This window comes from Emys orbicularis, chromosome 14 (assembly GCF_028017835.1).
Source record: "Emys orbicularis isolate rEmyOrb1 chromosome 14, rEmyOrb1.hap1, whole genome shotgun sequence".
Classification (NCBI taxonomy): domain Eukaryota; kingdom Metazoa; phylum Chordata; order Testudines; family Emydidae; genus Emys; species Emys orbicularis.
This window is the reverse complement of record NC_088696.1, coordinates 10,488,602-10,499,823: the sequence shown is the minus strand read 5'-3', so window position 1 is coordinate 10,499,823 and position 11,222 is coordinate 10,488,602. Positions and strand designations below refer to the sequence as shown.

The window sequence follows — 11,222 nt, the reverse complement described above, 5'->3', positions numbered from 1 at the left end:
CCTCCCCCACCCAAACTCCCTCCCAGAGCCTTGGGCAGGTGGGGGTAGAGTTGGGGGGGCAGAGTTTGGGCAGGGGCAGGTTTTGGGCACCACCAAAATTTCTACAAACCTGCCACCCCTGCCAGCAAGAGCTGGTGCGCCATACCGGGGTGGACCGGCTTCCTGAGGCAGCAATTTAAAGGGCTGGAGCCCAGGCCCTTTAAATTGCTGCCAGAGCCCCACTGCCAGAGCCATGGGGTAGCAGCGGTGGTGCTTGGGTGGCGATTTAAAGGGCCCAGGGCTCCTGCCGCCGCTACCGCCCCGGGCCCTTTAAATAGCCCCCGGAGCCTGCCAGAGCCCTGGGGTAGCGGCGGCAGGGCTCTGGAGGCTATTGAAAGGGTTCGGGGCTCCCGCTGCCTCTACCACCCCGGGCCCTTTAAATAGCCACCGGACACCTGCCGCCGCTACCCCAAGGCTCAAGCAGCAGGGCTCCAGAGACAATTTAAAGGGCCCTGGAGGGTAGCGGCAGCCAGAGCCCTGGGCCCTGCTGCTGGAGCCCTGGGGCTCCGTCGGCAATTTAAAGGGCCCGGGGCTTGGATGCAGTAGCAGCAGCTAGAGCCCCGGCCCCTTTAAATCACCCCCTTTAAATCGCTCCCGAACCCCAGGGCTCCCAGACACCTCTGCAGCTGGGAGGTCAGGGGGAGATTTAAAGAGCTTGGGGCTCCCAGCTGCTGCTACCACAGCCCTAGCCCCAGGCCCTTTAAATCCTGATTTAAAGGGCCTGGGGATTTAAAGGCCCTGCCTCTTCCAGTAGAGGCCACGCCTCTTTCGGTGGAGGCCACGCCCCTCCTCAGGACTCCGGAGCGCCGGCAAGTCCTTTAAGTTACTTTCACCCCTGAGTTTCTCTCAAGAGAAGTTGGAGAACTGTTGTCTATTCCCAACTTCACTGCATAAAGGACTGAAAACCGGGCCAGACGGTTTAGTGCCTAAAGAAGCAAGAGAGTGAAAACTGATACACTTGTGGCTGAACTGTTTTTACAGGTAAGACACCTTTTAAACCCACAATATTTGTGGCTGATTTGGTCAAAAATGTGCATTCAAATCTGGCCTATGAACAAACATTGCAGGAAATGGCTACACTGCATAAGGACTGAGAGGGAATCTTCAGCCAATTTCAGACTTGACTTCTCTTGTGTCAGTGTAACAGACTTACTGGCTTATTCTCTCAATTATCAGCCCAGCCAGAATACACATTCACATCATCTGACTTGGTTCAAATGCCAGTGTGAAAGGTGACCCAGAAATAACCATGCCGGATGGACAGATTCAGACACTTCTGATGTTATGCTTGGTTCTGATAGTTGTAAGCAATAATACATTTTATTTTGTTTTCAAAGCCAACATACTTTCAATACATTTAAAATTAGAATAGCAACAACACAGTAAGATTTTCCTTAAAGAGGAAAGATCATTTAAAATACTGTTTTTAATTCTACCAAAAAAGAAACAAAAGGAATTGAAGTTGGATAGCAGTGTTGACAACTCTTGTGGTATTTTGTGGTTTTCTTAAAAATTTCAAAGCTGGAATCAGGTTATTACTTGACAATCTCAGATCTCATTTAAAAAAAATTTTTTTTCTAGACCTGCTGGTTGCTGTGAAAAGCTTGAAAATGTGACCCCTAAATGCGCCAGTTCCAGAACGTAAATAAAAAGAACCCAAATTTATTATTTTTTAAAATATCATGATTTTTAAGCCAATCGTGTGATTTTTAGGGGCCTGAAATTTGAACCTTTGGGGTTGACGATACTGGGATAGCTACAATTTACATTTCTATACATTCTGAACAGCACCAGTTGGGGACTTTTCTGACCCTGCCTGTATATTGTCCTAATTGGGAGCAATATTGTTTTATATTTGGGGTATTTTCCCCATTTCTTTCATATGATGGAATTTTTGTGGGTTTTTCAGTACTGCATACTGATAACTTTATCCAGATTGAATACTTCTTATATCCTTAGTGTGGTAAGTTTTAAATATATGAATCATATAAACCAAGGAGGAAGTGCTACCTAGAGAGCAGCACAATGGGACTTTTATCCGTTGGGCTTCGGACACCTTTATCTTAAGGCACAGAAGGTACCTGGGAATGTTTGAGACCTCTCTGATCAATCATCTGTGCTCTGACCAGTCATTCTCAATCTGATTCTCAGAGTAGGCTGATGTTTGGTAGTTTTAACTCTTTGGTCCTCTGGGTATAACTATTAGCCTATTTGTCCATATCAAAATCCCTGCTCCCTCCCCAAAGGGCCACCAATCCCCTGGGTTTTCTCCACCAGGTCCTGGCTTTTTTCCTGCATTGCTTACCATGAGCTGTGATCTTGAGTAGTGATCTCTGCCCACCCGGGACATTATAATCTGGGAACAGCCAGCTAGCCTGCGCACCTTGATCTGATCTGCAGCTGTTGCTGGCTGGCTTGTCTTTCATTCCCCCAGCAATGGGAAGGAGAACCTGGTCTCATTGCTGGCCACACTGCCCTTTGTACACTGAAGTTTGGGAGACCCCAGAGTGCATTGAATTGATGGGTGGTGCATTCCCTAATCCCAGTGCATTTGGGGCTCCCTCTCAGGCCCCAGGGTTTCTAAAAGGCAGGAACAACGGTGCAGACGGAGAGAGCCAGGTCCTGCTGCTGTCAGGTAAAGGGGTTGTAGATCTACTTGCCCATTCCTGACAATTGACTTCCAGGCACAGGGCCTGCTGGTTGCCTCTGAAGATTGTGGGAAGGAACAGTGAGTAGGGAGAATAAGGGCAACCCATCCTCCCTGCTGTATCTCACATTATGTAGTGGGAGGGGAAAAGCCGCGGTGGAGATGATGCTCTGTCACGGTCCTTGATTTCCTTCTTTTGGAAAGTGAGCGTCTCCTTCCTGCTCCTAACACCTCACTTAGACCAGTGAGGCACAAAGCTGGGGAGCTGAGCCACCAGGGATGGTGGTGAGTAAGAGGCAGAAAACGAGCCCCTCCCATTCACCCCTGCTAATGAGAGGAGAATGGAGCTGACAGGCTCACTGAAAGGCCACAGCACCAGGAGTGCGAATCTGCTTCTACCTCCTGTCAGCACTAAGAGCAGAAGACAGTGGGATGAGTGCCTTCTGCCAACGAGCATGAATAGCACAGGAAATATTTAACCAAGCAGTGCCTAGAAGCAGGGCCAGCTCCAGCTTTTTTGCCGCCCCAAGCGGCGAAGAGAAAAAAAAAAAAGGCGCGATCTGCGGCAGTTCGTCGGCTGCTCTAACGCGCCATTTCATTCTTCGGCGGCAATTTGGCGGCCGGTCCTTCCCTCCGAGAGGGACTGAGGGACCCACCGCCGAATAGCTGCCGAAGACCCGGACCTGCCGCCCCCTTCCATGGGCCGCCCCAAGCACCAGCTTGCTGCGCTGGTGCCTGGAGCTGGCCCTGCCTAGAAGGCTGGCCTTGCAGTTAAAGAACTGTATTGGGGCTCAGAAGTGCTGTGTGTGGTTTCTGGCTCCCACTAGGACCTTGAGTGTGTCCTTTAAACCCAGATCCTCAAAGGTATTCAGGCATCTAATTCCCCCTTAGGTAGGCACCCAAATATCTTTGATAATCTGGGCCAAAGTTGTCTCCTTGACTCAATACCCCACCTGAAAAACGGGAACAATACCACTTCCTTTATCTGACTGGTCTATTAAATTGTAAGCTCTTCTGGACAGGAAGTACCTCTTAAAATGTGTATGTAGAGTGCCTAGCACACCTGGAGCCACTAGGAACAATGGTAAAACAAACAAACTCATATCCTTGTCTTCTGCAAGGGGCTTAGTCATTTTAAACAATCAGGGAGCAGGAGAGGATCTGCCCCTCTGTTATGATTCTCCTTTCCTCCCAAATGTCTGAAATTTCATCTTTGTGGTTTTTCTTCTTAATTTTTTTGAGTAGTACACATGCAGCTAGTGAAATCCAAGGAGTTACACCCACTTACACCAGGTCTTAAGTTGGTCCGAGGGGTCAAGTCTACTGATTTATGGGGGGTTACACTAGGATCCTTCATTAGATGAAATAGCATTGATGTGATGTGTGTTACATTCTGAGGTGCAATCCAGACCAGTGAAGAGCTGTCAACTCTGACCTTATAACCTTTAAGTGTCTTAAAACTTTGCTACTGTAGCTCTCTGCTGGGGATGTCCACAGTCAGAAACAAACATGCGCTTTATGTCTGTGTATTGGGCAGCCCTGGTCCAATGTTTTGGATCCAGAAGCCTGCCTGCAATACTACAGATTTCCACTGGTCTCTACTAGCCATGGTTAACAACTGGTAAGGTGACTTCACACTCTCCCCAGCCCAGAATTTCCCCCAAAACACTTATTCTGAAATGTCCGGTCCTGTCCTGGACAATCAGCGGAATGTTAACGTTCATTGCTCTTTAAAGAGTCAACATCCAACAGTTTGTTACTTTAACTGGAGTTACCAAACAGTTCAGTTCAAACACAACTCTGGACTGGTTTGGATTAAAAGTAAAACAAGTGAATTTTCATTTCAAAGAGCGAGGTGCTAGGTGAGTACAAGCATAAGGATTAAAGTCAGCAATAGTTACAAGAGAAATATAGATAAAACACTTTCTACTGACTAAAAATTAGCAAGCTAAACTTGGTTCAAGGTAAAATCCTCACCACATGTTTCCATCAATATGGCTGACGGAGCTCCTGGGTCAGGATCTATCCTCCAAAGTCAAAAGGCTAGTACCCTTGTCTTCTTAGGTGAAAGATAGATACATTGGGTTTCTCGACCCCTCTCTTTTATAGTCCATTGAATCTTTGAAGAGGATTCTTCTGAAGGAGACATCCAGACAAAAGTCTATTTCCAGCTGTGAAGTAGGCAACATGGAGTCTGTCTTGAAGTGAGTGGTCTGCTGCATCTTCCCCTGCTTGGATTGTCTGCTAAAACGCAACTTATTTAGTTGCTGCCCCCACTGGTGTAATTGAATGAACATTAGATGTGTGATTGCCACTCTCCTTCCCCCCACACCATAGTGTGACAATTGCCTTCACCCCTTGTTAGCTTGATGGGTCTGTTTATATGGGATGTAAATACATTCTCATTATCTTTCCAAGTACTTTGGAAGTAACTTCCAGGTGGGGAAATGACATTCCTTTGTCTAAGGTGGGGTAATTCCTGCGTGGCTGGAAAACACATTTTAAGAATTATAACTTCAGTTGATGTCCATAACTTTGCATCAGATACTTGCATCTACATTACATGACGGTATTAATAACCAGTGAGTCATGAGATTTTCACTGACACCTTGCATGACACTTACCAGATACATTTCATGACATTACAGACTTGGGGTACACTTGAACTAGTTAAGCCAGCTGCAGTTCATTACCAGATATTTTGGTGCCCCTAGCCCTCTGCCCTGGGGCTGTTCTTAATGTCACAGTGTGTCACCAGGGTGAGATTTTCAAATCCATCCAGCATTGGCCTAAATATGCTCCCATTGAAGTCAGTGATAAAACTCCTTATAGAAGGGTTCGGTTGGGGTCGCCCCTCTCTGGGGCGGCTGGGAGCCAGGCTGCCTCACTACTTAGGTCCGGTGAGTCGGGGAATTAGCCTGGTGGGTCAGGAAACAGTCAAGGGCTCAGGCCCTCAGGCAGGGGCTGAGCAAATAGTTCAGTGACAGGCCCGGACCTGGGTCAGGGCGGGCAGCAAGCACCTGGTCAGGAGCTCAGGCTTTCAGGCAGGGGCTGAGCAAATAGTCCAGGACAAGCACAGGCCCTGGGTCAGGGCGGAGCAGCAAACAAGCAGAAGCTCAGGCCCTCAGGCAGGGGCTGAGCAAATAGTTCAGGAACAAAACCCAGGCCCTGAGTCAGGGCAGGGCAGCAAACAAGCAGGATCTCAGGCCCTCAGGCAGTGGCTGAGCAAATAGTTCAGTGACAGGCCCGGACCTGGGTCAGGGCGGGCAGCAAGCACCTGGTCGGGAGCTCAGGCCTTCAGGCAGGGGATGAGCAAATAGTTCAGGAACAAAACCCAGGCTCCTGGTTCTGAGCGTCTGGGGTGAGGGGGAGACTGCCACCCGTGAGTGGGGTGGCAAGGGGGACGCAGGCCTGCCCACTCCACTGCGTCCCAGCCCGAGGCCCTAACAGCGGCAGGCAGCCTGCTGCTGTGTCAGTGGGGATCCTGGCCGCAACACACTGACATCGGCTGTGGGTGTGCTGCAGCCAGACTAGGGTCGGCTGCCCCCGGGCTACTTCCTACATCCCCCTCTAGCAGTATCTGCATCTGGTTGGTGTCCTCCATGGAATCAAGCACCATGGGCTCCTCAGGGTACTCGGCGAGCGGTAGGCTTGGCAGCTCCTCTGGGTCGCTTCTCACCGGTAGGCTTAACAGCTTCTCTGGGGTCTGGTCGCCATCAGGCCTTGACTGGTATGGCCAGTCCTCGGGTCGGTCACAGGCTGCAGGAGTCTCCCGAGCGGGAGCTAGACCCCCAGCGTCTGGCTTCTCCGGTGGCCAGGCAGCTTCTGAGCCCTCGGGTGGGGCTTTTATACTTCCTGTCCTGCACTTTGACCTTTGGGGGACGGGTACAGGCTCCAGTGGCTCCGCCCACCTTGGCATAGAATCATAGAATCATAGAATATCAGGGTTGGAAGGGACCCCAGGAGGTCATCTAGTCCAACCCCCTGCTCAAAGCAGGACCAATTCCCAACTAAATCATCCCAGCCAGGGCTTTGTCAAGCCGGGCCTTAAAAACCTCCAAGGAAGGAGATTCCACCACCTCCCTAGGTAACCCATTCCAGTGCTTCACCACCCTCCTAGTGAAATAGTGTTTCCTAATATCCAACCTAGACCTCCCCCACTGCAACTTGAGACCATTGCTCCTTGTTCTGTCATCTGCCACCACTGAGAACAGCCGAGCTCCATCCTCTTTGGACCCCCCCCTCAGGTAGTTGAAAGCAGCTATCAAATCCCCCCTCATTCTTCTCTTCTGGAGACTAAACAATCCCAGTTCCCTCAGCCTCTCCTCATAAGTCATGTGCTCCAGACCCCTAATCATTTTTGTTGCCCTCCGCTGGACTCTTTCCAATATTTCCACATCCTTCTTGTAGTGTGGGGCCCAAAACTGGACACAGTACTCCAGATGAGGCCTCACCAATGTCGAATAAAGGAGAACGATTACGTTCCTCGATCTGCTGGCAATGCCCCTACTTATACAGCCCAAAATGCCATTAGCCTTCTTGGCAACAAGAGCACACTGTTGAATCATATCCAGCTTCTCCTCCACTGTGACCCCTAGGTCCTTTTCTGCAGAACTGCTACCTAGCCATTCGGTCCCTAGTCTGTAGCAGTGCATAGGATTCTTCCGTCCTAAGTGCAGGACTCTGCACTTGTCCTTGTTGAACCTCATCAGGTTTCTTTTGGCCCAATCCTCTAATTTGTCTAGGTCCCTCTGTATCTGATCCCTTCCCTCCAGCGTATCTACCATGCCTCCCAGTTTAGTGTCATCTGCAAACTTCCTGAGAGTGCAGTCCACACCATCCTCCAGATCATTAATAAAGATATTAAACAAAACTGGCCCCAGGACCGACCCTTGGGGCACTCCGCTTGAAACCGGCTGCCAACTAGACATGGAGCCATTGATCACTACCCGTTGAGCCCGACGATCTAGCCAGTTTTCTATCCACCTTACAGTCCATTCATCCAGCCCATACTTCTTTAACTTGGCGGCAAGAATACTGTGGGAGACCGTATCAAAAGCTTTGCTAAAGTCAAGGAATAACACATCCACTGCTTTCCCCTCATCCACAGAGCCAGTTATCTCATCATAGAAGGCAATTAGGTTAGTCAGGCACGACTTCCCTTTGGTGAATCCATGCTGACTGTTCCTGATCACTTTCCTCTCCTCTAAGTGCTTCATAATTGATTCCTTGAGGACCTGCTCCATGATTTTTCCAGGGACTGAGGTGAGGCTGACTGGCCTGTAGTTCCCCAGATCCTCCTTCTTCCCTTTTTTAAAGATGGGCACTACATTAGCCTTTTTCCAGTCATCTGGGACCTCCCCCGATCACCATGAGTTTTCAAAGATGATGGCCAATGGCTCCGCAATCACATCCGCCAACTCCTTTAGCACCCTCGGATGCAGCGCATCCGGCCCCATAGATTTGTGCTCATCCAGTTTTTCTAAATAGTCCCGAACCACTTCTTTCTCCACGGAGGGCTGGTCACCTGCTCCCCATACTGTGCTGCCCAGTCCAGCAGTCTGGGAGCTGACCTTGTTTGTGAAGACAGAGGCAAAAAAAGCATTGAGTACATTAGCTTTTTCCACATCTTCTGTCACTAGGTTGCCTCCCTCATTCAGTAAGGGGCCCACACTTTCCTTGACTTTCTTCTTGTTGCTAACATACCTGAAGAAACCCTTCTTGTTACTCTTAACATCTCTTGCTAGCTGCAACTCCAAGTGTGATTTGGCCTTCCTGATTTCACTCCTGCATGCCTGAGCAATATTTTTATACTCCTCCCTGGTCATTTGTCCAATCTTCCACTTCTTGTAAGCTTCTTTTTTGCGTTTAAGATCAGCAAGGATTTCACTGTTTAGCCAAGCTGGTCGCCTGCGATATTTACTATTCTTTCTACACATTGGGATGGTTTGTTCCTGCAACCGCAATAAGGATTCTTTAAAATACAGCCAGCTCTCCTGGACCCCTTTGCCCTTCATGTTATTCTCCCAGGGGATCCTGCCCATCTGTTCCCTGAGGGAGTCAAAGTCTGCTTTTCTGAAGTCCAGGGTCCATATTCTGCTGCTCTCCTTTCTTCCTTGTGTCAGGATCCTGAACTCGACCATCTCATGGTCACTGCCTCCCAGGTTCCCATCCACTTTTGCTTCCCCTACTAATTCTTCCCTGTTTGTGAGCAGCAGGTCAAGAAAAGCTCTGCCCCTAGTTGGTTCCTCCAGCACTTGCACCAGGAAATTGTCCCCTACACTTTCCAAAAACTTCCTGGATTGTCTGTGCACCGCTGTATTGCTCTCCCAGCAGATATCAGGGTGATTAAAGTCTCCCATGAGAACCAGGGCCTGCGATCTAGCAACTTCTGCTAGTTGCCAGAAGAAAGCCTCGTCCACCTCATCCCCCTGGTCTGGTGGTCTATAGCAGACTCCGACCACGACATCACCCTTGTTGCTCACACTTCTCAACTTTATCCAGAGACTCTCAAGTTTTTCTGCAGTTTCATACCGGAGCTCTGAGCAGTCATACTCCTCTCTTACATACACCGCAACTCCCCCACCTTTTCTGCCCTGCCTGTCCTTCCTGAACAGTTTATATCCATCCATGACAGTACTCCAGTCATGTGAGTTATCCCACCAAGTCTCTGTTATTCCAATCGCATCATAGTTCCCTGACTGTGCCAGGACTTCCAGTTCTCCCTGCTTGTTTCCCAGGCTTCTTGCATTTGTGTATAGGCACTTTAGATAACTCATCGATCGTCCCTCTTTCTCAGTATGAGACAGGAGTCCTCCCCTCTTGCGCTCTCCTGCTTGTGCTTCCTCCCAGGATCCCATTTCCCCACTTACCTCATGGCTTTGGTCTCCTTCCCCCGGTGAACCTAGTTTAAAGCCCTCCTCACTAGGTTAGCCAGCCTGCTTGCGAAGATGCTCTTCCCTCTCTTCGTTAGGTGGAGCCCGTCTCTGCCTAGCACTCCTCCTTCTTGGAACACCATCCCATGGTCGAAGAATCCAAAGCCTTCTCTCCGACACCACCTGCGTAGCCATTCGTTGACTTCCACGATTCGACGGTCTCTACCCAGGCCTTTTCCTTGCACAGGGAGGATGGACAAGAACACCACTTGTGCCTCAAACTCCTTTATCCTTCTTCCCAGAGCCACATAGTCTGCAGTGATCCGCTCAAGGTCATTCTTGGCAGTATCATTGGTGCCCACATGGAGAAGCAGGAAGGGGTAGCGATCTGAGGGCTTGATGAGTCTCGGCAGTCTCTCCGTCACATCGTGTATCCTAGCTCCTGGCAAGCAGCAGACCTCTCGGTTTTCCCGGTCGGGGCGGCAGATAGATGACTCAGTCCCCCTGAGGAGGGAGTCCCCGACCACCACCACCCTCCTCCTCCTCTTGGGAGTGGTGGTCGTGGAACCCCCATCCCTAGGACAGTGCATCTTTTGCCTTCCAATCGGTGGAGTCTCCTTCTGCTCCCTTCCCTCAGATGGGTCATCTAGTCCACTCTCCGCATTAGTACCTGTAGAGAGAACATGGAAACGATTGCTCACCTGTATCTCCATTGCTGGTACATGGACGCTCCTCTTTCTCCTTCTGGAGGTCACATGCTGCCAAACTTCTTCACCATCCTTCTGTCCCTGCTGCGCCTGCTCTGAATCTTCAGAACATTGTGGCCGTAGAAGCATCTCCTGACGTCTATCCAGGAAATCTTCATTTTCCCTTATGCAACGCAGAGTCGATACTCGTTTCTCCAGACCTCGAACCTTCTCTTCCAATATGGAGACCAGCTTGCACTTTGTACAGACAAAGTCGCTTCTGTCCCGTGGAAGAAAGACAAACATGGCACAACCTGTGCAGGTTACAACAGCTGAACGCTCACCTTCCATATCACCTTCCTCTTAAGAGCTTCCTCAGCTGTTGCAGGAACTACTCAGAGAAACCTGCAGATGAAAGCCTCAGTGAGCTCTCCCCAGGCAAACTCCCTCTGTTAGCCTCTGCTGTTCGCCGCTCAGCTGGTTCGCTGCTGACTGCCCTTATATACCAGTCAGGCCCACTCAAGGCCCACCTGGAACAAAGCACTCCCAATTCACACTTTTCAAACAAACAAGCAAGCAATCAAGCACACGGTCAAACTGACAAACTGTCCCAGCAACAGACACTCAGATACTCACCAACACAGCCCCCCTAATGCAGCACTTAGCGTACCTCCTCTCGGACAGATCCCAGGCAAACTCCCTCTGTTAGCCTCTGCTGTTCGCCGCATCCGGAGGGGCTCATCCCTCTCTGGGGTGGCTGGGAGCCAGGCCGCCTCACTACACTCCTATTGATTTTAATGGCAGCAGATTTAGGCCAATAACTGAATTCTTTGGAAAATACCACCCTAAGGAAAGGAAACAGGAAATGTTTGGGGGCAATAATAATTGATAATAGTATCACTAATACTCATTCAACAACGGTCGTTATCTTCTAGTTAGTCTGCATGTTTGACATTATGCATTAGGTGGAGTTCA

At 49.7% G+C, this 11,222-nt stretch overlaps 1 protein-coding gene across 1 annotated transcript in view; it reads left to right on the top strand.

Moving 5' to 3' along the window:
• The first annotated feature begins 885 nt into the window (after positions 1 to 885).
• LOC135888844 (arylamine N-acetyltransferase, pineal gland isozyme NAT-3-like) overlaps positions 886 to 11,222 on the top strand; it is a 33,658-nt gene continuing 23,321 nt past the window's right edge. Inside the window, exon 1 of the mRNA XM_065416635.1 lies at positions 886 to 1,020. The gene's annotated coding sequence lies outside the window, so the exon portion shown is untranslated. The remainder of the gene's footprint in view (positions 1,021 to 11,222) is intronic.